The sequence below is a fragment of the Lissotriton vulgaris genome, chromosome 7 (assembly GCF_964263255.1).
Source record: "Lissotriton vulgaris chromosome 7, aLisVul1.2, whole genome shotgun sequence".
NCBI lineage: Eukaryota > Metazoa > Chordata > Amphibia > Caudata > Salamandridae > Lissotriton > Lissotriton vulgaris.
Window position 1 is genome coordinate 1174767061 of NC_141695.1, and position 23462 is coordinate 1174790522.

The window sequence follows — 23462 nt, forward strand, 5'->3', positions numbered from 1 at the left end:
ACACACAGTGGTTCAAAACAGGCATAAAACAATCATAAATCTCTCCCTAAAATTTTAAATGATTAATTCAGGATGACGATAAGGTGTGGCCTATCTAAAGGTTTGTTTAAGCCCAGATCTTTGAACTGGGATGAATGTGTGTCATTGATCCACATTCGGTCCATCACCTGTTTTGTTTGTTTGAGGTGAGGCCAACACATGGTTGCAGATAAGATTTTCACTGAAGAAAACGCTTTCATGTGTCTCAAGGACATTTTCGTTTTCTGGAATGCCCTAGCACCATTTTTTGGACATTATTAACATGGCTATGTAACTCCCATAATCAAAATCTAAATTTGCTTAGCACAGATGGGACCGTATTTAAAAGACACTTGCACCATGAAGAACGCTTTCCATTTAAAAAGGAAAAATAACATCATAGACACTCATATGCCTTATAAATATGACCCAAAACAACCTATGAAGCTCTAGCAGTACATATCCAGAAATGTAATTGATTTCAAAAAATCGTTTTTAAACACAACATATAAATCAATTGTATACCTGCATTCAAGAGGAAATGACTGAAAATCTCCTTGAGAGACATGAAAGCGTTTTCTGGAATGCCCTAGCACCATTTTTTTGACATTATTAACATGGCTATGTAACTCCCATAATCAAAATCTAAATTTGCCAAGCACAGATGGGACCGTATTTACAAGACACTTGCCCCATGAGGAACGCTTTCCATTTAAAAAGGAAAAAATAACATCAAAGACACTCAAATGCCTTATAAATATGACCCAAAACAACCTATGAAGCTCTAGCAGTACATATCCAGAAATGTAATTGATTTCTAAAAAACGTTTTTAAACACAGCATATAAATCAATTGTATACGTGCTTTCAAGAGGAAATGACTGAAAATGTCCTTGAGAGACATGAAAGCGTTTTCTGGAATGCCCTAGCACCATTTTTTGGACATTATTAACATGGCTATGTAATTCCCATAATCAAAATCTAAATTTGCCAAGCGCAGGTGGGAGCGTATTTACAAGACACTTGCCCCATGAGGAATGCTTTCCATTTGAAAAGGAAAAAATAACATCAAAGACACTCAAATGCCTTATAAATATGACCCAAAACAAGCTATGAAGCTCTACCAGTACATATCCAGAAATGTAATTGATTTCAAAAAAATCGTTTTTAAACACAGCATATAAATCAATTGTATACCTGCATTCAAGAGGAAATGACTGAAAATGTCCTTGAGACACATGAAAGCGTTTTTTTAGAATGCCCTAACACCATTTTTTTGACATTATTAACATGGCTATGTAACTCCCATAATCAAAATCTAAATTTGCCAACCGCAAGAGGGAGCGTATTTACAAAAAACTTGCACCATGAAGAACGCTTTCCATTTAAAAAGGAAAAATAACATCATAGACACTCATATGCCTTATAAATATGACCCAAAACAACCTATGACGCTCTAGCAGTACATATCCAGAAATGTAATTGATTTCAAAAAATCGTTTTTAAACACTGCATATAAATCAATTGTATATCTGCATTCAAGAGGAAATGACTGAAAATGTCCATGAGACACATGAAAGCGTTTTCTGGAATGCCCTAGCACCATTTTTTGGACATTATTAACATGGCTATGTAACTCCCATAATCAAAATCTAAATTTGCCAAGCGCAGGTGGGAGCGTATTTACAAGACACTTGCCCCATGTGAAATGCTTTCCATTTGAAAAGGAAAAAATAACATCAAAGACACTCGAATGCCTTATAAATATGACCCAAAACAACCTATGAAGCTCTAGCAGTACATATCCAGAAATGTAAGTGATTTCAAAAATCGTTTTTAAAAACAACATATCTGTTTCAGCTTACATAAGAGACCATGGAATGGGCTCCATGTACAACAAAAACTTGTGTTACTGCATGCCAGAATGCTATACCAAATATGCAATTACAATTTCTCAAAGAAACAAAATCTATTTGTATATCACTAGAGACAAAGCCACATTTTAAAAACACAGCTTTCTTCATCATTTTCTCCTTAAATCATACTATTCTCTATCTAAATTAAATAAATCTTTTCTCACCTTAGCAAATACTTTTTGAGTTTTGAAAACAGTCTCAGAAATACACCAAATTGTCTTCAGCAGAAGAAAAAGGATGCACTCCAGAGGCTGCAGCTATTGAAAGCACAGAAATACAGATATTCATTTCACATATCTCTCATATTAGCCAATCATAACTCTTCCCTCACTTTTTTCAAATCAAAACCCTTCCCCCCTCTGCCCTCTCTGCCTTTTTTCCATAGCAACCACCTCCTGGAAGACCTCTCATGTTTGCAAATTCACACAACAATGTTTCAATTGAACTCTGAACTCTCAGTGCACCTGCGTATCCAGTGCAATCTTTCATTAAATGTTTCTTCCTTGACCATTCAAATTACATCTTTCAAAGAACACATCCATGCACCCTAACTTTCTGTTTTCAGAAATGGAAATGCACCAATCACTGCTAATGAATCATTAGCATGGGAAATCCTCAGTTTTTTTTCTTTACAAACTCCTACTGTTTCAACTGCCCTTTCATTACCACACTTCATCTGACTGCAGCACAACCTTCTCCAACCATGTTTAAGGTCTGGATTGTTGGACATAGTTACATCCACTGGGCTCAAAGGTAAGCTGAGAACAGAAATTTACCTAACCTCAATTTACAAGATGTGGAAATTAAGTGGTTAGGCCAAAGAGGATTAAAATGTCACCAATTGATACCATTGGTGAAAACCTTTATGCATTTGCCAAAACCTGACCTGTTAATTGTGCACTGTGGAGGTAATGATTTGGGCACTTTGACAGGGGTAGGTCTGGAAATGCTTTTAAAGGACACCTTTGAGCAATTAATGGCACTTTTACCTCAAACTGCCTTGGTATATTCCAATATATGCCAAAGACAGAAATGGAGGTGGTCCAACCAATTTTCTCCACAAATTGAGAAAGCGAGGAAGCATGTAAACAAATCTGTTTCAGCTTTCATGAGAGACCATGGAATGGGCTCCCTGTACAACAATAACTTGCGTTACTACATGCAAGATATCTACAGAGGAGATGGAGTTCACTTCTCAGATGAGGGCAACAGAATTTTCATTCTGAATTTAAGACTGTGCATTGGTACCTACTTATAAGTACCTAAATGTACCATAAACCCAAAAGCTCTTCTCAGAGCTACCCTACATCTGATCACTCACAATTATTATTTTTCTCTAACTTTTTTCACTAATTTTCCACAAAATACGCTCCCCGGGCCGCTACCCGGTTCGCTAACCGAAAGCTAACCTCGCGGAATTTTTAAAAAAATTTTTTTTTTTCCGCACATATAAGCCTCCTCAGCCACCCTCAGAAAACCTAGGGGGTCAAGATAAGTCTACCATGACCCCTTCTACCCATTCTAAACATTATTTGCCCTCCATCTTGTATCTTAATGCGACCAAAACACAAAATGGTGGACTCCCGTGACGCTTAAGGTTCGCTAACCGGGCCGCTTTCCGGAAAGCTAACCTCGCGGAATTTTTAAAAAAAATGTTTTTTTTCCGCACATATAAGCCTCCTCAGCCACCCTCAGAAAACCTAGGGGGTCAAGATAAGTCTACCATGACCCCTTCTACCCATTCTAAACATTATTTGCCCTCCATCTTGTATCTTAATGCGACCGAAACACAAAATGGTGGACTCCCGTGACGCTTAAGGTTCGCTAACCGGGCCGCTTTCCGGAAAGCGGTCCTAAAAAAAGGTGGGAAAGTAATTTACAGAAAAACGACTAGAGACACTCTCACCAAATATAGATTAGCTCATACTACATAACAATCCCTTTCATTCTCACAAATTTGATTGAAATTTCATTTAGCCATTTAGCCTGTAGACCTATCTAAATACCCTGAGGTAAATTACTTCACAAAACACACCTGAAGTATTGGAATTGACAACCAATGAAAATTTTACTTTCATATTCAATTTTTTTTCCCTGACATTTGATTGGTTATGTACCTGAATATATATAAAAGAAGAGAAGGAAACACAGCCATTTTCACTACTACTTCCTGAACTACATTTCAAGAGCCTTTTCACCTCCCTGTAAAGTAAATTGATAATTTGTAAGTGGCACTTTAAATTAATTTGTAAAAACGTTTTTTGATAATTATTTACTGTCCCCCTGCTATAGTTATATATACAGATAGGCTCCTCTGTTATATGTATTGATTGACTTACACTTCTCTGCTATAATTATGAATTTACTTACTTTAACTTCACTGTTAAAAAAACAGAACTACCTGTCTGAACTTAAACCCAACAGTGCCCTAACTCTTCTAATATAATTATTTTTTTATGCAATTTACAGCAAAAAAATGGAAGGGGAGCACGAAAAAATCAATGTTTCCTTCGACATTACAACAGAAGAGATTTTAACTGAAGAAATTTTGGATGAAGATTTTATGGATGAATCTTTTGATGAACAATTTATTGAAAGCTTACAAGACATAGAAACATGCATGTTTGAGGAGATTCCAGATGATGTAATGCTGGAAGTTTTATTGAACTATGAAAATTCTGACCCATACATTTTTTTTAATCAAAATAAATAAATAAATAAAAAAAAACGAACAAAAACAACAAATAACAAACAATTAACATACAGTATTAGAAAAGTCTATCATTCTTTTATCCTTATAGTACGCTGCCCAGAACGCTTTCAGGTTCGCAAACTTGGCGCTCACCACGCAAAAAAAAATAAAAAAAATTTTTTGACCCTCCTGGGCCCTTTTAAAACCTCCACATAAAACCTAGGGGGTCAACGAGGATCTACTATGCCCCCTTATGGTAATTTCCCCCTTTGTTTTGGCCTCCTCTTGTCTCTCGATCCTACCGAGAGACAAGATGGCGGCTGCTCCGGACTGTTTAGAATGTTGACAGACACCGGAGAGCCAATCAGCTTCGCATCGCAAAGTTCCGATACGCGGAAAGTTCGCTAACCGGAGCGCTGCCCGGAGCGCTGTTACAGATATATATCTTGTTTTAAACGTTAATTTCTCAAAATCCACTGAAGCACATATATTGAGACCTAGCAAAGGCACATCGGGCTAACAGTCCCTACAATTTTCCCAAGTTTCGTGGAAATCCATTCAGCCGTTCGGGCTAAAAGTGAGGCCAACCGCCCTATGGAAATTAACATGGGAAAAACGCGTTTTGGGACCCCCCTTTTATCTCAGCCCCCCCTTGCCGAACACCCCCAGGAGCTGCTCAGAAACAAAATGTACCATTTTCCAGAAAATTTCAGCCAATTCCGTCCACAAACGCCAAAGTTATTAGACATAGAATTTTCAGAAATCCCATAGGGAAAAAATCCTAACTATATATACCTACTGGCGACCGCCAGTAGGTGATATATATATATATATATATATATATATATCACCTACTGGCGGTCGCCAGTAGGTAGTTATAGTTAGGATTTTTTTCAATGTTAAATCTCAACATTCTATTTGGAATAACTTTGGCGCCGGTTGACGAATCTGCCTGAAAATTTCCTCAAAATGGCCTCGCGGCGCTCCGGTCCTTCCCTGAAAGTTTGAGGGGGATGTGTCAAGCGGGGGCCGAGAAAAAAGGGGGGTCCCAAAATGCGTTTTCCCTATGTTAATTTCCATAGGGCGGTCGATTTCACTTTTAGCCTGAACGGCTGAATGGATTTCCACCAAAGTTGGCAAAATTGTAGGGACTGGTAGCCCGATGTGCCTTTGCTATGTCTTAAGATATGTGCTCCAGTGGATTTTTAGTAATTTAGGTTCAAAAAAATATATATATCTAGAGCCGCGCCCCGGTACGCGCACCGGGGAGCGCTCAAAGCGCGCCACGCGACTTGCGCGCTCAAAGCTGATTGGCTCTCGGGTGTCTGTAAACATTCGAAACAGTCCGCAGCGGCCGCCATATTGTACCTCGGTAGGATTGAGGTGGAAAAATCAAAAGGGGAAATGAGCAAAAGGGGCAGGGTACACCCCTCCTGATCCCCTAGGTTTGTTGTGGGGGTCATTTTTTTTTGATTTGCGCGGGGGGAGCGCCCGGTACGCGCACCGGGGAGCGGACCATGGAGAAAAAAGAATGACACTTTTTTGTAAAAAAATAGATTTTTTTTATAACTTGGAGGTAGTTCTGAAAAGAACTTTTTTTTGTTTTTGACGTTTTATATTTTTTTTATACTTTTTAAAACGATTTTATATTTTTTTTGGATTTTTTACAGGGGAAAAACAAAAACAGGGATTCAAAAACTGCTCAACAGGAGCAAAAAAATGAGAAAATTTATGGACGGGGAGAGCATCGGTGTTCCTGTCTCTTCATTGCAATGAGTTCAATGCTCTGCTCTCCATAACAAAGTAGTTCGTCACAGTCCATGCATAAAAATGTTATGCCTGCAAAGACCGGCTGAACGTTAGGGACCATTCTTGCACGTGTTCTTCCTGAAGGTGTTGCTCCACCAGTGGAGGTGCTGTCGCCATCTCTTCGTGCATTCTCTGCCAGCTCCCTGACAATCTCCCTGGAATAATTTTTGGGGTGTCTTCTTTTGACATGCCTAATTAAATTGGCATTTCCAAAGCTATATTTTTTTAGAGGATTGCCTCTGGATAAAATACTGCCACATATTTTACAAGTTACTTTACTTGCATTAACTTTTTTTTGTCCTTCAGGGATGTCATAAAATTTCCAGATAAAGCGGTTCTTTGTTTTCTGGTGAGGAGGGTCCTCTTGCACAAATCTATCTGAATCACTGCTGGATGACTCCCTTGCAGCCATTGCTGTAGATCAGGAAAATTAATGAGTAGAGAGTTCACAAAACACCTCTTGCTCTCTCCAAGTGCAAATCAATAGTGAGAGAAATGGGTGGGTTTCTCAAAATTTAGAAAAAAAAATTATTGAACCAATGAAAAGTGTTATTTTCAGGTCACATGAGCAGGGGCTTCATCATTATGAAACCAAAACTGTTATGAACCAATGAAAAGTGTTATTTTCTGGTCACATGACCCGACGCACTTACGCGACACGCCCCGGGCGCTTACGGGACGGCACGCCCCGGGGCGCTTTATAAAAGTACGCTTTTTGGGGCGCTCCCCGGGGCGCGCACCGGGAGCGCTCCATAGCAACAAAAATTTTTTTTTTTTTAAAGAAATTGGGAAAAGTAGTAGGGATTGGTAGCCCAATGTGCCTTTGCTATTCTCAAGTGGTTTTTACAAAAATTTACTTTGAAAAAAATATATATTGTGCTACATTGGGCTATATATATGTTAGAGCCCAAATGAAGCCCAAATGTAGCCCAATGTAGCCCAATGTAGCCCAATGTAGCCCAATGTAGCCCAAAGATGGCCACAAGAGACAAAAAAAGCAAATGTAGCCCAAATATCAGCCAGATGTATCCCAACTGTAGCCCAATGACAGAATGTACCAGAGTGTTCTAAAGAAGAACTAGAGCGCTAACAGTCTTACTGATAAAGTGAGACTTATAGTTAGGAATTAGCATTACAAAAACCTATGAAATTCACTGAAAAAAACATAGGTTGCAGAACAGTTATAGTTAGGAATTATCATTTAAAAAACCTATGAAATCCACTGAAAAAACCATAGGTTTCACACCAGTTATAGTTAGGAATTAGCATTTAAAAAACCTATTAAATTCACTAAAAAAAACATAGGTTTCACATCAGTTATAGTTAGCTGGAAATTTTACTGACATAAAACCATTGAAATTCCACGTTATAGTTAGTTGGACTCACTATAACTTGCGCGTGTAATGCACTGCTGATGACGTCACATATTACATCACTCATGACATGGTTAGTGACATCACTCATGACATCACTGATGACATCATCCTTGTGACAGAGTGACAGACCTCCTTTCACTGTAATGTAACCCATGAAACACATATTGAAAAATATAAAAAAAAAAATAATTAAAATGGAGATACCATACAAGTTACAACAACCAATTCAATAATTCCACCATCTATATACACATTCACTCATTCGCCAACAGTTCTATATAGTCACTCATGCATATACTCACTCATCATATGTAGTGATACACCTATACATCCTGTTACACACCGACAGTCATCCAAAAGTTACTCACACATGCAAAATTAAAACATTAAAATAACAGTTTCATATCATGTACAATTTTCATTTATTACATTTCGATGAAGACATGTTCTTTGGCTAACTTTAACAAATCTCTAGTACAGAGGATTTCCTAGCCGAGTCTAACATCCTGCAAATGCATACTTTCTAAATTAAAATTGTACATCCTAACATTACGGGCCAACGGCAAGGTCGCAACCGGTGTCAGATCCCTACTACCAGAACTCTCCCCCTCACGGTGTGAGGGCGGGCGCGCAGAGGACTGTACCTCTGTGCCAACTCCAATTTCCCTTGTCTTGCGGGGGCCCCCTATTTTAACTTGACGCCATCTTAAGGGTCGTCCGAGGACTCGTGTGAGGTGTCTGTAAGAAGGTAGCGTGGACCCCCCTCCCACCTCACACTGTCTATCACATCCGCCGTCGCGGATATCCGGGCCCCGGGAAATTCGTAGGAGGGGCATCTAGCCGCCTCCTCCCCTGGAAGAGGCCTATGACCGTCTTCCCTTAGGCGACCCATACTTAGTGGGTGCCGCCTCCCCGTGTGAGGGGCCAATGGCCGCCTCCCCCCAGGCGCTCCCATCCATAGTGGGTGGCGCCTCCCCTCTAGGGACCTTGAAATTACTGCTCACCGATCATGACCTTATCGCCCGACCAAAAAATAAATACGACATTTGTTTAACTACTAAGGGAGAAAATTACACTGTATATAGCAATATCTGTCTCTACTACTAGACATTAATCACATCAATAAACTTAGACCGTTATCATCTGCTAAACCAAGGTAAGAAAATGTTATCAAACAAAATCACTTTATTGCAGAACTAATATTGTCATGGTATCAGTCAAAGCAAATCACTTTATTGCAGTACTAACGTTGCCATAAGGGGCTGGTGGGTGGGTCAAAATTGCTCCTTGTTCCGTCGAGGGCTCACGTGCAACGAGTGGGTGCAGCTTCCAAGCACAGGAACAAGAGGATGCTTCTTCGGATTCCCGCTCTCTTTATTCCTCTTCGGGAGGGCGTGTACCCTCCTCCGGTACGCCTCCTGGGCGTGGCCGACGATGTAGGTGTCTAGGACAACCCCTCTTGGGCGGGAAAAAGGCGCGCCCCGGCTACGCCACTTCGGGCATACCAGCCGTGACATGCCCCCCGCCCAAAATGGTTTCCTGGGGGGATCCGGGCCCCCTACCATACGTTCGGGGGGACCGAGTGGTCGCCCCTTTCCATATGGCCGGGATGCCTGTCACCCCCTCCCAACACAATCCCCAAGGATGGGAAGACGGACGCAGTTCTGAACTTTTGGAAGGCGGGAGGGAGTTACCCTCCCGGCCGTATTTATTAAAATATGAAACAAAATTAAAACATTAAAATAACAGTTTCATATCATGTACAATTTTCATTTATTACATTTCGATGAAGACATGTTCTTTGGCTAACCTTAACAAATCTCTAGTACAGAGGATTTTCTAGCCGAGTCTAACATCCTGCAAATGCATACTTTCTAAATTAAAATTGTACATCCTAACATTACGGGCCAACGGCAAGGTCGCAACCGGTGTCAGATCCCTACTACCAGAACTCTCCCCCTCACGGTGTGAGGGCGGGCGCGCAGAGGACTGTACCTCTGTGCCAACTCCAATTTCCCTTGTCTTGCGGGGGCCCCCAATTTTAACTCGACGCCATCTTAAGGGTCGTCCGAGGACTCGTGTGAGGTGTCTGTAAGAAGGTAGCGTGGACCCCCCTCCCACCCCACACTGTCTATCACATCCGCCGTCGCGGATATCCGGGCCCCGGGAAATTCGTAGGAGGGGCATCTAGCCGCCTCCTCCCCTAGAAGAGGCCTATGACCGTCTTCCCTTAGGCGACCCATACTTAGTGGGTGCCGCCTCCCCGTGTGAGGGGCCAATGGCCGCCTCCCCCCGGGCGCTCCCATCCATAGTGGGTGGCACCCCCCCTCTAGGTACCTTGAAATTACTGCTCACCGATCATGACCTTACCGCCACAGGCCGGATAGTTGACCGGCTATCCGGCCCCCCCCCACAAACTCTTACTAAAGGTCATGTTTTTCCAAACCCTTTAGCCATGCTACGAAGTCTCCTATGAGTAAGACATTCCCCTCCCGGGACAAATGGACCCCATCGTCGAGATACATGTGATCCCTCCGAATACATCCGTGCGGAATACAGTGCAACTGCGCCGAGCGAAACAACCTACCGAGTTTATTATTGACCTTTTTAACTGAATGGTTCAATGCTGACACAGAGAGGCCCCCCCGCCACATCTTCCTGGGAATCATGTGGGACCATGCTATCGTGCACCCCGGGATTCTTCTCGCCAGCCAGCTAACAGTAGATAAAACTCGCTCGAGTAATACTCGCCTCCCGAGTGTCACCAAGTCATTGCCCCCCAGGTGTACTATGATTACAGATGGCGGTGACCTCTGCCGCCCTAACAGACCCTCAACAAAAGATTCAAACTGGTCAATACAGAGCCCGCCCCTTCCGTGGAAGGTCACCCTGTACCCGTATTCCCCAGCTGCGTGAGTCACGTCACCTGCTTTGAATACGTCCCCGCCCGTCTCACGTATGAGTGGCCTACGACCCACACCACTTTTTCCTCAGCCGGTGATCTCTGACCGCTGTTCCCCAGGTGCCGAGTCGACTGCCCAGTCCGCCCCGCATAGCCTGCTCGCGAAACTGTAAACCAAACAGAAGACAAGAAGCGTGAGTGCATGAAAATGACTTCACAACATGTGCAACCGCACATACCTTTTATAACAGTTCGAGGACCATCGTCCCAGTTGTTTCACCTTCTCAACACTCTGACCCCTGGCTGTAGCCTCGGTAGCAGCCCCTATCCTAAAGGAATGGGTCCCGAAATCGCCCGGGTCCAAGCCCGCTGCCGCGATTGCCATTGTTTGCACCCTCTGAAACTGAAACCTCGTCAGTGGGGTGGCGTCGATGTGTCTCAGCAAGCTTCCCCCCCATGTTTCCCCTCTTCGTGCCAAATATTCCTCAACGCACTTTACCGGGCACACGGGGGACCCTCGCATGCGCTGAACAACAATACTGTCTCCCATAGCACTCTGGTCGGTCTTGGACCTGGTTATTGTGACCATCATTGAGTCACCCTTAATCAGAATGTAGTCCAGACACAGACCTCCTTCCACATCATTCTTATTTCTAGCAACCAGCTCGCTAACCCGCATAGCCCCATGGAACGCTAATGCGAAAGCGGCCCGGAACAGCACTGCCTCGAACTGGGAGGAGCATGTCGTGGGGAGTATCGCTATCAGGAGGGACAACCTTTCTAACCCAATCGGGCGCCTCTCGTCTACTCTACGACCCTCAAGGCGTTGCCAACCACGAAGGGCTTTTCTCACTAAAAAGGACGATGTCGGGTCCTTGATACCATGCGCCTGTGCCATGAATGAAATGGCGGCCCGGTGTCTATTGGCCGTTGCCACTGATCGGCCTGCACTGTGCAGTGCTACTAGAAACTTCAGGACATATCCTCCCGACCCAATTGTCCCCCCCAGCCGGACCCAAAAATGCACAATAGGAACGAAACGCTCCTTCGTATGCCTTCCTTGTCCTGGGGGCTAAGCTTGCTGCCACGAGGTCTTGTAATCCGGGGCACCGAGTAGCCAGAGTGCTTCGGGAAATGGTGCCGCCGCTAGGCCCGCGGAAGGTAGATAACCCCTGAAAGCCTACATGTGTGAACGAGAGAGTGCATCAGCCGCCTGGTTAAGTACACCTGGCACATGCTTCGCCCTGAATTGTACGTTCAGTCTCATGCAAAGTAGTACAATTTCCTTCAGTAATCTCAATATCCACTTGCAGCGTGCTGCCTGATTATTTATACATTCAACGACAGTCATATTGTCGGACCAAAACACAACAGATCGATCTCGGAACTCATCCGGCCATGCCTTCAGAGCCACAAAAATGGGGACCAACTTGAGAAACCCAATGTTACCTGTGAGACCGCTGGTGTGCCACCACGTCGGCCATGTTTGCGCCGACCATCGGTTACCAAAGATGGCGCCAAATCCCACGCTCCCAGCCGAGTCGGTCCACAAACCCAGCTCGTCCGAGGACGCAGGTGGCTTGTTCCACACCACTCGACCGTTGAAATCCGCCAGAAATGTCAACCAAATGCGCATGTCCTGGCGAACCTCTGCAGACAGTCTCGTGCGGTGGTGTCCCTCCTTGAGACCAACCATGGCTTGTGCAATAGAGCGGGAAAAGGGGTGGGCCCTTGGTATCACTCTTAGGGCAAAGTTAAGCTGGCCCACTGCTTGTTGTAACTGATGGAGGGTAACTTTCTCTTTGCTAATGCACAGTTCCAGGGAAGCCCTGAACTTCGTTACTTTCTCCACTGGCAGACGGAAACATCCCTCCACAGAATCGAGCTCAATTCCCAGAAACTCGAGTGAAGTAGATGGTCCTACCGTCTTACCCGGTGCCAATGGCACCCTGAACCCCTTCATGAGAGTGCAAAATTCCTGTAACGCCTGCGCACATTTTGTGTCGCCGGCTGGCCCCAAAAACAAAAAATCATCTAGGTAATGCATAACCTGGGCATGGCCAGTGGCCTTGGTGAACGCCCATTCCAGAAAACAACTGAATTTCTCAAAATAAGCACAAGAGATGGAGCAACCCATTGGCATACATCTATCCATGTAGTATTGGCCCTGGAAAACAAAGCCTAACAGACGCTGAACCCGTGGGTGTACCGGGAGCAACCGGAACGCTGACTCAATATCTGACTTTGCCATCAGCGCTCCGGGCCCCAAGCGATTCAACATGGCGACGGCATCATCGAAGGATGCGTACCGCACCGAGCAAACCCCTGGGTCAATGGCATCATTCACTGAAAGACCCCTCGGAGCTGACAAGTTATGGATCAGCCTAAATTCCCCCGGGTCCTTCTTGGGAACCACTCCCAACGGGGAACAGATGAAATTAGTTACTGGCGGGTGTCTATATGGGCCAACTACCCGGCCAAGGGCAACCTCCTTTGCAATCTTCCTTTCAACCACCGCTGGATTAAGCTGAACCGACAGTTGGTTTCTACAAAGTGGTTCCCCTCGAAAATCCCCCGCCGGGATGTGGAAACCATATAAGAAGCCGTTCCTCAACACCCCAGCGGAGACATGATCAGGGTATTCGTTTAGCCAGGGGATCATTGCCATGATATCTACAGGGGTAGGTAGCAGTACCCAATGGTCCCGCTCAGACCTGTTTGGCCCCTCCTCTACCCCCTGTATCACCATTCTTGGCTCGGCACGAGCTCTCGGGGTGTGAAGAGTTTCCGCAACCTGCACACACATGTCTGAACTTACATGTCCCTTGTGGCCTAGTGCAATTGCCTCTGTTAAAATTCCAACAGACCCCTTTCCTACCCCCATTCCCACCATTCCTTAGTTGGTGGTCGCCCGCGGGGCCTGCTCGAAAGGGCGCCGCAGGCTGATGGCGGGAAGGCCCCGACCCATTCCCGCCAAGCGAGGACGACTTCGTTGCGCCCGGCAGGAGCTGCTTCTGCCAAGAGATTGAGTCGAGACAATCCCACGTCAGAGATGAATCGTACTCCTTGCCCTTACGAAACTTCATATCGTACCCCATCCATTCGTCACCCTCATATGTATCATAAAAATCCATTATTCGTGCCTGATAGCAGGACAATTCGGTCAAAACCTCGGGCTTACGTTCCCCAATATTTGCAGAAAACATTGCAAAGGCCCTGGCCCAATTCGAGATTGTCTCATCCACCCTGAATCCCGCCATTTTGGCTCGCCATACACTCGGGTGCCACAACTCCTTCTGTGCCTTAACATACTCCATCTCGCGATGGTCAGTCAGCAGGGAAAACATGTTCACATACTTATCAGCCCATATCAATTCTTTTGTGGCCAACGGTATATGTTGGACCACCTTCTCCCGTCTTGAGGGCAAAGACCCCTCCCTTGCCATCGGCAATGCTTGCTTACCCGGCTCCGGTGCTGTTCCCGCTGCTGCTTCGACACCAGCTGCCGGTCCTTCCGTGATCACCTGTGGGGGAACAAAAGGGAGATTCGCCTTCGTGGCCTCTCGCGACTGCCGCAACTGCTGCATTAGTAATTTGGCCTCTTCCGCCGTGTCTGCCGGTGCCGTAGCACCCCCCGTCTTTCTGCCAAGCCATGCAGCCAACTGGGCGGCTAATTCCGGAGGCATGTCCTCCTCGCTGGCGGGCGTAACAACAACCGGAATCGGTTGACCCGCGTCTGGGATCGGTACCGGGGCCTCGACTGGAATGACCGGGCTTGCCGGGGGTAACTCGGGAACCGGGACCTCACCCCCTGCCGCCCTATTCCTAACCCGCTTCCCCCTACCCTCGGGGACAACCTTCGGCAAAGCCGGGCCTATTACCTTCTTCGGTCTACCCGGATTGTTCATCGCAGCCATCTGCTTCTTCATGTTCGCCATATCTCTTACCAGCATGCGAAGCATCTGGTCGGTTCCGGACTTCTTTCCTGCCTTCTGGCCAGGCATTATTATCGAGTGTCCGATCTACGTTGATCAACGCGGTTCTGGACCCTGAGCCTCGAAGTCACTGAAAGAGAAACACAAGAATCACAAGTTCTCAAAATTGCTCCTTGTTCCGTCGAGGGCTCACTTGCAACGAGTGGGTGCAGCTTCCAAGCACAGGAACAAGAGGATGCTTCTTTGGATTCCCGCTCTCTTTATTCCTCTTCGGGAGGGCGTGTACCCTCCTCCGGTACGCCTCCTGGGCGTGGCCGATGATGTAGGTGTCTAGGACAACCCCTCTTGGGCGGGAAAAAGGCGTGCCCCGGCTACGCCACTTCGGGCATACCAGTCGTGACACGCCCCCCGCCCAAAATGGTTTCCCGGGGGGATCCGGGCCCCCTACCATGCGTTCGGGGGGACCGAGTGGTCGCCCCTTTCCATACATCCTGTTACACTCCGACAGTCATCCAAAAGTTACTCACACACATACTCACACATGCAAATAAACTTTTGAACATCCATTTATTTGCATATACAGCTATACACACACTACCACCTTACTTCTAAGGAAACTTACACATACTTACTCTCTTAAACAATCGATTATAGAAACACATACTTATTTAAACAAGAACTCTTTCAATCTCTCACTCTCAAATATACTCACTCATATACATCAATACTCACATATACTAGATTAAAACATGTGTAGTAGTTACTGATAAAGACACTAATGAGACAGTCATTCACTCACTAACACACGCATACACACACTCATCCACCCATACAGTCCTGCACATATGCAGTCTTCAAAACACATACAAACAGTGAGTCAGTCATTGATGCATCTATGTGCTAAGTAACACTCCCACCAAACCATACAGACACTCATACTGATACAAAAACATCTAATAACCCATATACTACTCACCAACCCATGCAGCCATTTATACACACAGTGAAACACTGATATATATATTTAAATATTTAAACATTACTCGTTAATATATGTATTCACTAAGATACACTTAATAAGCCAGTTAACCAATCATTTTTTTTTTTAAAACATCCATTTACACACTTGTTTAAACATTTATTCTTCCATCGACCTTTACATATACATATATAAAACATTTATTTTTCAGAAAGGCACACATTCACTGGATGGTGTCATCAGTGATGTCATGAGTGATGTCACTGACCATGTCATGAGTGATGTAATATGTGACGTCATCAGCAGTGCATTACACACGCAAGTTATAGTGAGTCCAACTAACTATAACGTGGAATTTCAATGGTTTTATGTCAGTAAAATTTCCAGCTAACTATAACTGATGTGAAACCTATGTTTTTTTTAGTGAATTTAATATGCTAATTCCTAACTATAACTGGTGTGAAACCTATGGATTTTTCAGTGAATATATATATATATATATATATATATATATATATATATATATATATATATATATATATATATATATATATAACCTTCTGGCGATATTCTATGTCTAATAACTTTGGCGTTTGTGGACGGAATCGGCTAAAATTTTCAGGAAAATGGCACATTTTGTTTCTGAGCAGCCCCTGAAAATTTGGGGGGTTCCGTCAAGGGGGGGCCAAGAAAAAAGGGGGGTCCCAAAACGCGTTTTTCCCATTCATTTTTCCATAGGGCGTTTGGCCTCACTTTTAGCTCGAACGGCTGAATGGATTTGCACGAAACTTGGCAAAATTGTAGGGACTGTTAGCCCGATGTGCCTTTGCTGGGTCTCAATATATGTGCTCCAGTGGATTTTGAGAAATTAACGTTTAAAAAAACAGATATATCTGTGACAGCGTCCCGGATAGCGAACCGGTTCGAGTACTTTTCGCGTAACGGACCTTTGCGAAGCGAAGCTGATTGGCTCTCCGGTGTCTGTCAACATTCTAAACAGTCCGGAGCGGCCGCCATCTTGTCTCTCGGTAGGATCGAGAGACAAGAGGAGGCCAAAACGTAGGGGGAAATGAAGAAAAGGGGGCAAGGTAGACCCCTTCTGAACCCCTAGGATTGATGAGGGGGATATTAAAGTGCCCCGCGGGGCCCCAAAAAAAAAAATTGCGATTTTTTGTCGTAGAGGCGCAAATCGGTACGTGAACCGGGCAGCTAACCGGGCAGCTAACCGGCAGCGTAACGGGAGTCTGAGGAGAAGCTGATTGGCTGTCAACATTGTAAACAGTCCGGAGCGGCCGCCATCTTGTTTCTCGGTAGGATCGAGAGACAAGAGGTGGTGAAAAACGAAGGGGGAAATGAAGGAAAGGGGGCAAGGTAGACCCCTCCTGACCCCCTAGGATTGATGAGGGGGATATTAAAGTGCCCCACGGGGCAAAAAAAAAAAAAATTGCAATTTTTCGCCGTAGAGGCGCGTCCCGGTACGCGAACCGGGCAGCTAACTGGGCAGCTAACCGGCAGCGTAACGGGAGTCTGAGGAGAAGCTGATTGGCTGTCAACTTTGTAAACAGTCCGGAGCGGCCGCCATCTTGTCTCTCGGTAGGATCGAGAGTCAAGAGGTGGTGAAAAATAAAGGGGGAAATGAAGGAAAGGGGGCAAGATAGACCCCTCCTGACCCCCTAGGATTGATGAGGGGGATATTAAAGTGCCCCGCAGGGCAAAAGGAAAAAAGAAAAAAAAATTGCGATTTTTCGCTGTAGAGGCGCTTCCCGGTACGCCAACCGGGCAGCTAAACGGTAGCGTAACAGGAGTTCGACATCTTGTGTTTTTGGAGCGTCCGGTTTGCGTACCGGGTAGCGTTCCGGTAAGCGTAACAAGGGGAAAACCTGGAGAAACAGTAAAATAAAATTTAAAGGAATAGATTTCCAATAAACTTGGCAAAATTGTGGGGACTGTTTGTTTGATGTGCCTTTGCAAGGCCTTAAGATATGTGCACGTGTGGGTTTTGTCTAATTAAGGTTAAAAAAAATATATATATATCTGTAAGCGTGCTCTGGCGCGCTTACGTTTCGGGTTTTGTTTTCGCTGCAGAGACGATACGTCACGTTTATGTGACACGTCATGAGGCGTCTCACGTGGCTACGTGATACGTCACGTAATAAAGAATATATTTTACAGCTATAGATATTACCTTTTAAAAAACCAATGAAATTCACTGAAAAAACCATAGGTTATAGACCATATATAGTTAGGAATTTGCATTTACAAAACCTTGAAAATTCACTGAAAAAACCATTGGTTATAGACCATATATAGTTAGGGATTAGCATTTTCAAAACCTTAATTTACTCGCACAAAACCATAGAAATTCGCATATATAGTTAGTTGCAATAACTATATATCGCGCATCCGCAATCCACTGCTGATGATGTCACATATTACATCATTCATGACATGGTCAGTGACATCACTGATGACATCACTGATGACATCTCAAATGACATCACTGATGACACCTCAAATGACATCACTGATGACATCACTGATGACATCTCAAATGACATCACTGATGAAATCACTGATAACATCTCATTTGACATTACTGATCACATCACTGATGATATCATTCATGTGATAATACGATGAACCTCTTCAGACTCTAATATAACCTTAGATACAATCAGTGTAAACAGACACTCACAGACTGTCACTCATCCATGGAGTTACTCACACACCTAGTCAGTCATGCAAAGAATCAATCACACCTCCATTTCCTCAACTATACAGTTATACACACCTTACTTAATCAAACATATACTAACACATATTTACTCTCTTATACAATCACTGATACAAGTTCACAATGATCCATACAGCCACTCACACATTCACTGGCTCTTATGCACAGTTATTTATATATGTCAACTCTTACATGTACTGTGTTTTACATATGTATTTACTTTGACATGTAGCACTGAGAAATCCAATCACTCACCAATACACTCATGCAGACAGTCAACCGCCCATACAGCTGTTTCCACATGCACTTTTGAACACATACATCTAGTGAATCAACTGCTCACACATCTATGCACAGAGTCACACACCTCCCAGCCACCCCCACACACACTCACTCTCCCATACAAATACTTGGGCAACCAATCAATAACCCATATAGTTACTCATATAGCTACTGATCAACACATGCAGCAGTTTACAGAACAACAGATATAATGATGCACAAATTAAGACTGTTTAGTCACTAACCCATGCACTCAGTGAGACACATTTAATCATTCTCTCATACTGTCAGTCATGCACCTACTAAATCCTTCATCCAGACACTTATACATCCACTCATTCTTCAATATGTAAGACATATTTTAACTTTACAGAAACATACAGTCACTGGATGTTGTCATCAGTGATGTCATCAGTGATGTCATTTGAGATGTCATCAGTGATGTCATCAGTGATGTCACTGACCATGTCATGAATGATGTAATATGTGACATCATCAGCAGTGGATTGCGGATGCGCGATATATAGTTATTGCAACTAACTATATATGCAAATTTCTATGGTTTTGTGCGAGTAAATTAAAGTTTTGAAAATGCTAATCCCTAACTATATATGGTCTATAACCAATGTTTTTTTCAGAGAATATATATATATATACGTATATATATATCTAATACAAGCTCCTCCTCAGAATCTCACAGCACCACAGCCGCAGCGCCAGCAAACGAGGGAGACGGACCGCAGGAATCAGTCAAGGTAGTTTTATTTACAGCAACAAAACAGAGACCAGCTACGCGTTTCAGGCTACACGCCCTTGTTCACGCTGTAACATTGCCACAAAATACATGTTTTTTTATATATGCTTGATCGTGTACACACCCACTTCTAGTGATTAAAAATTAAAAGTGAAGAAATACTATGACTTGTAATTTTAAGCGACAGACAGATCAATCTTAATAGGGTTATAATATATCACAGGATAAATCCTAATATAACCACATCCAAAACAATATTGGTAAACCATTATGTTGAAATAATGTTTAGAAAGTAATGGCATCTCATGATATATATATATATACTGTCGCCAGTAGGTAGTTATAGTTAGGATTATTTTCAATAGAAAATCTCAACGTTCTATTGTGAATAACTTTGGCGCCGGTTGAGGAATCTTCCTAAAAATGTCCTCAAATTTGCCTCGCGGCGCCACGGTCCTTCCCTGAAAGTTTGTTGGGGATTTGTCAAGCGGGGGCTGAGATAAAAGGGGGGTCCCAAAAAGTGTTTTCCCCAGGTTAATTTCCATAGGGCGGTCGACCTCACTTTTAGCCCGAACGGCTGAATGGATTTCCACTAAACTTGGCAAAATTGTAGGGACTGGTAGCCCGATGTGCCTTTGCTATATCTCAAGATATGTGCTCCAGTGGATTTTGAGTAATTTAGGTAAAAATAATATATATATCTATAAGCGCTCCCCGGTAATGCGCACCGGGGCGCTAATCAGCGCGCTACGCGAGTTCGCGCTTGGAAAGCTGATTGGCTCTCGGGTGTCTGTCCACATTCCAAACAGTCCGGAGCGGCCGCCATCTTGTGTCTCGGTAGGATCGAGACACAAGAGGTGGCAAAAACAAAGGGGGAAATGACCATAAGGGGGCAGAGTAGACCCCCCCCCCGACCCCCTAAGTTTGATGTGGGGGCTATAAAAGGGTAAACAGTCAAAATATCGAATTTTTAATTTCGACTTACACTTATATCGAGTTGCTAATATCGATGGGACAGAATATCGATGTCCAGAATATCGATGGCCAGAATATCGACCCTAAGGTAAGTAATATCGAAATTACTTATATCAATAGCATATATATCGATGTAAGTAATTTTGATTTACTAATATGTGTTAGAAATTTTAGTTAAGTATTTAAATTAATTGTTATAATATGTGTTTAATATGTTTTTATAAATAAAAAATATATAAAAGTAAATAATATGTTTTACTACCAGAGCGGGTTGTGGGTTTTTAGGGGAATAGGGTGGGAAGTAATTTATTTGTAATTAAATAATTATTTTTTAATGATTAATTTATTTTGCAATTAAATATTAATTGGCAATGAATTATTTTAATTGATTAATTGATTAATTAATTGATAATTTATGTATATTTTTAAGTAAATTATATGTTTTACTACTGGAGCGGGTTGTGGGTTTATAGGGGAATAGGGCGGGAAGTAATTTATTTGTGATTAAATAATTATTTTTTAATGATTAATTTATTTTGCTATTAAATATTAATTGGCAATGAATTATTTTAATTGATTAATAGAATAATTAATTGATAATTTATGTATATTTTTAACTAAATTATATGTTTTACTACTGGAGCGGGTTGTGGGTTTATAGGGGAATAGGGTGGGAAGTAATTTAATTGTAATATTAATTAATTTTGGGTAAAGGGGTATTTTTAGGGTTCAGGTCAGTTTTCAGTTTTTGGGTAAAGGGGTATTTTTAGGGTTCCTGGTCAGTTTTCAGTTTTTGGGTAAAGGGGTGTTTTTTGGGTTCAGGGTCAGTTTTCAGTTTTTGGGTAAAGGGGTATTTTTTGGGTTCAGGGTCAGTTTTAGGTTTTTGGGTAAAGGGGTATTTTTAGGGTTCAGGGTCAGTTTTCCCTACTGTTGCACCCACTGGAGTGGGAATAGTAATTATTGTTAAGTAAGTATATATTATATATCATTTTTAATTATTATTTATTATAATTTTAATTAAATATGTATTATTTTTTTTTACCATTATTACATATATTTAAATATGTTTAAGTAATTAATAAGTATTATTTACAGTATTTTTTATGTTATTTTAAATAAAAAAAATCGATATATTTGACAACGATATTTTTAACATCGATATTATTTTTTCGATATTTTGGTACTTACCATGTTGTACATAGGGCGTCGATATTTTTGCTATCGATATAATTACGCCGATATTTGTGTAGGTCGAAATTCTGTCTGTCGAAATTCTGTCATAGATCCCTATAAAAGGGCCCCGCAGGGCAAAAAAAGAAGAAAATAAATTTGGATTGCCGCGGAGCGTACCGGGGAGCGTACCATGGGGAAAAAAGAATGATAGAGTTTTTAAAAAATGTAGCCTTTTTTATCATTTGGAAGTAGTTCTAAAAAGAACTGGTTTTTTTCTTCTTTTTGTTGTTTTATATTTTTTTAATGTTTTTTGAACATTTTTTACTTTTTTTGGCTTTTGTGAACTATTTTATATTTTTTTTGTTATTTTTATGGGGAGAAACGAAAAACAGGGAATTGAAAATGGCTCAACTAGAGCAAAAAAAATCAGGAAAAAATTAAGGTTTTTGGGGGCAATTGTGGTTGTCACCAGCAAGGAGGATGAGCGTTATGCTCTGTTCACCATAGGAGATGGTCTTACCACAAAAAATACATGTGATCCTGAATTCACCAAACCGTGGTTGTATGCAAGGGATCGTCTCCCTTGTCTCTGGTCCCGATGGAGTGGGTTGCTTTCTTTTGGAGATGCTGGGTGAAGATTGGGGAGGGTTACTGGCCAGTTCTCTCACCTCTGCAGCAGCATACTTGTTGGGATGCTTGCGCTGCATGTGCCTAATCATGGTGTTATTACCAAATGAATATTTTTTATTAGGGTTCCCCCTTGAAAGTTCAATGCCACAGATTTGGCAAGTCACCTTTGGCGCATTCACTTTCTTCTTGCCCTCTGGGATGGAAAAAAACTCCCATACAATGTGCTGCTTCAACTGGAAGGCGTTCCTGTACTGTTTATTGGGGCTATGCTTGAAGCCCTGTGCCGGTGTGTGAGTGCTCCTCAAACTGACCGAACCAAGCAGGAGATTTGATGTATTGGCTGAGTTCGGGCCGCCGAGGGGCACCATCCCATGAACCTGGGGGCCACAGGGGTGTGTATACAACAGCCCCTATCGTGGTACATCGTCACTGGATAAAGGAACGCATGCCAGCGGAGGCTCATCTGGGAGCTTTTAATGTACCAACAGTCTATTGAAGCACTATTCAAATTTCTGCCCAAGACTGCAACTCCCATAATGCCCAGCGCAGCATCATACAGATCAGCCCATCAGAGGGCGCGCCATGACGTATAAATGGAGACTTTACCTGGGCGGTGCTGATTTCCTGCCATCATTAGCCTTTGAAGAAGAGTGTTATCTCGAAACGCGTCGGCGAAAATGTTGTCAGGACTGTGAAAGGAGATCGACTGGAAGGCGATCCTGTACTGTTTATTGGGGCTATGCTTGAAGCCCTGTACCGGTGTGTGAGTGCTCCTCAAACTGACCGAACCAAGCAGGAGCTTTGATATATATATAAATATTCTCGCTCCAAGGTTGTCCTCCTTCGAGTGGCACACGATCAGCAGCTTGATTCATGTGTAGGTGAGGACGGGTATCCGCTTGTAGATGCCGCTCCGTAATGGATCTGGCCGACGCGTTTCGAAGCTCCATCTGCTTCTCTTCATGGGCTTTAACGGAAGCGTTGTGCGCACCCGCTGACCCACTTCTCCAATTTCCATATGACACACCCGCCAATGGGAGGCTCCAATGAGACTGTGCATTATGGGTGAGTGTGGTGCGGAAAGCAGAAAATCAAGTCCTGTATGGACCCCACAAGTGGGCCCGTCCTCGATCCCGTGTACGGCTGCTGTTTCACTTCCGTGACCCCCAAGGATGACGGGGTGGTGCCTACTCTGCGTCTGGACGGCCGCGCATACATTCTCGCTCCAAGGTTGTCCTCCTTCGAGTGGCACACGAGCAGCAGCTTGATTCATGTGTAGGTGAGGACG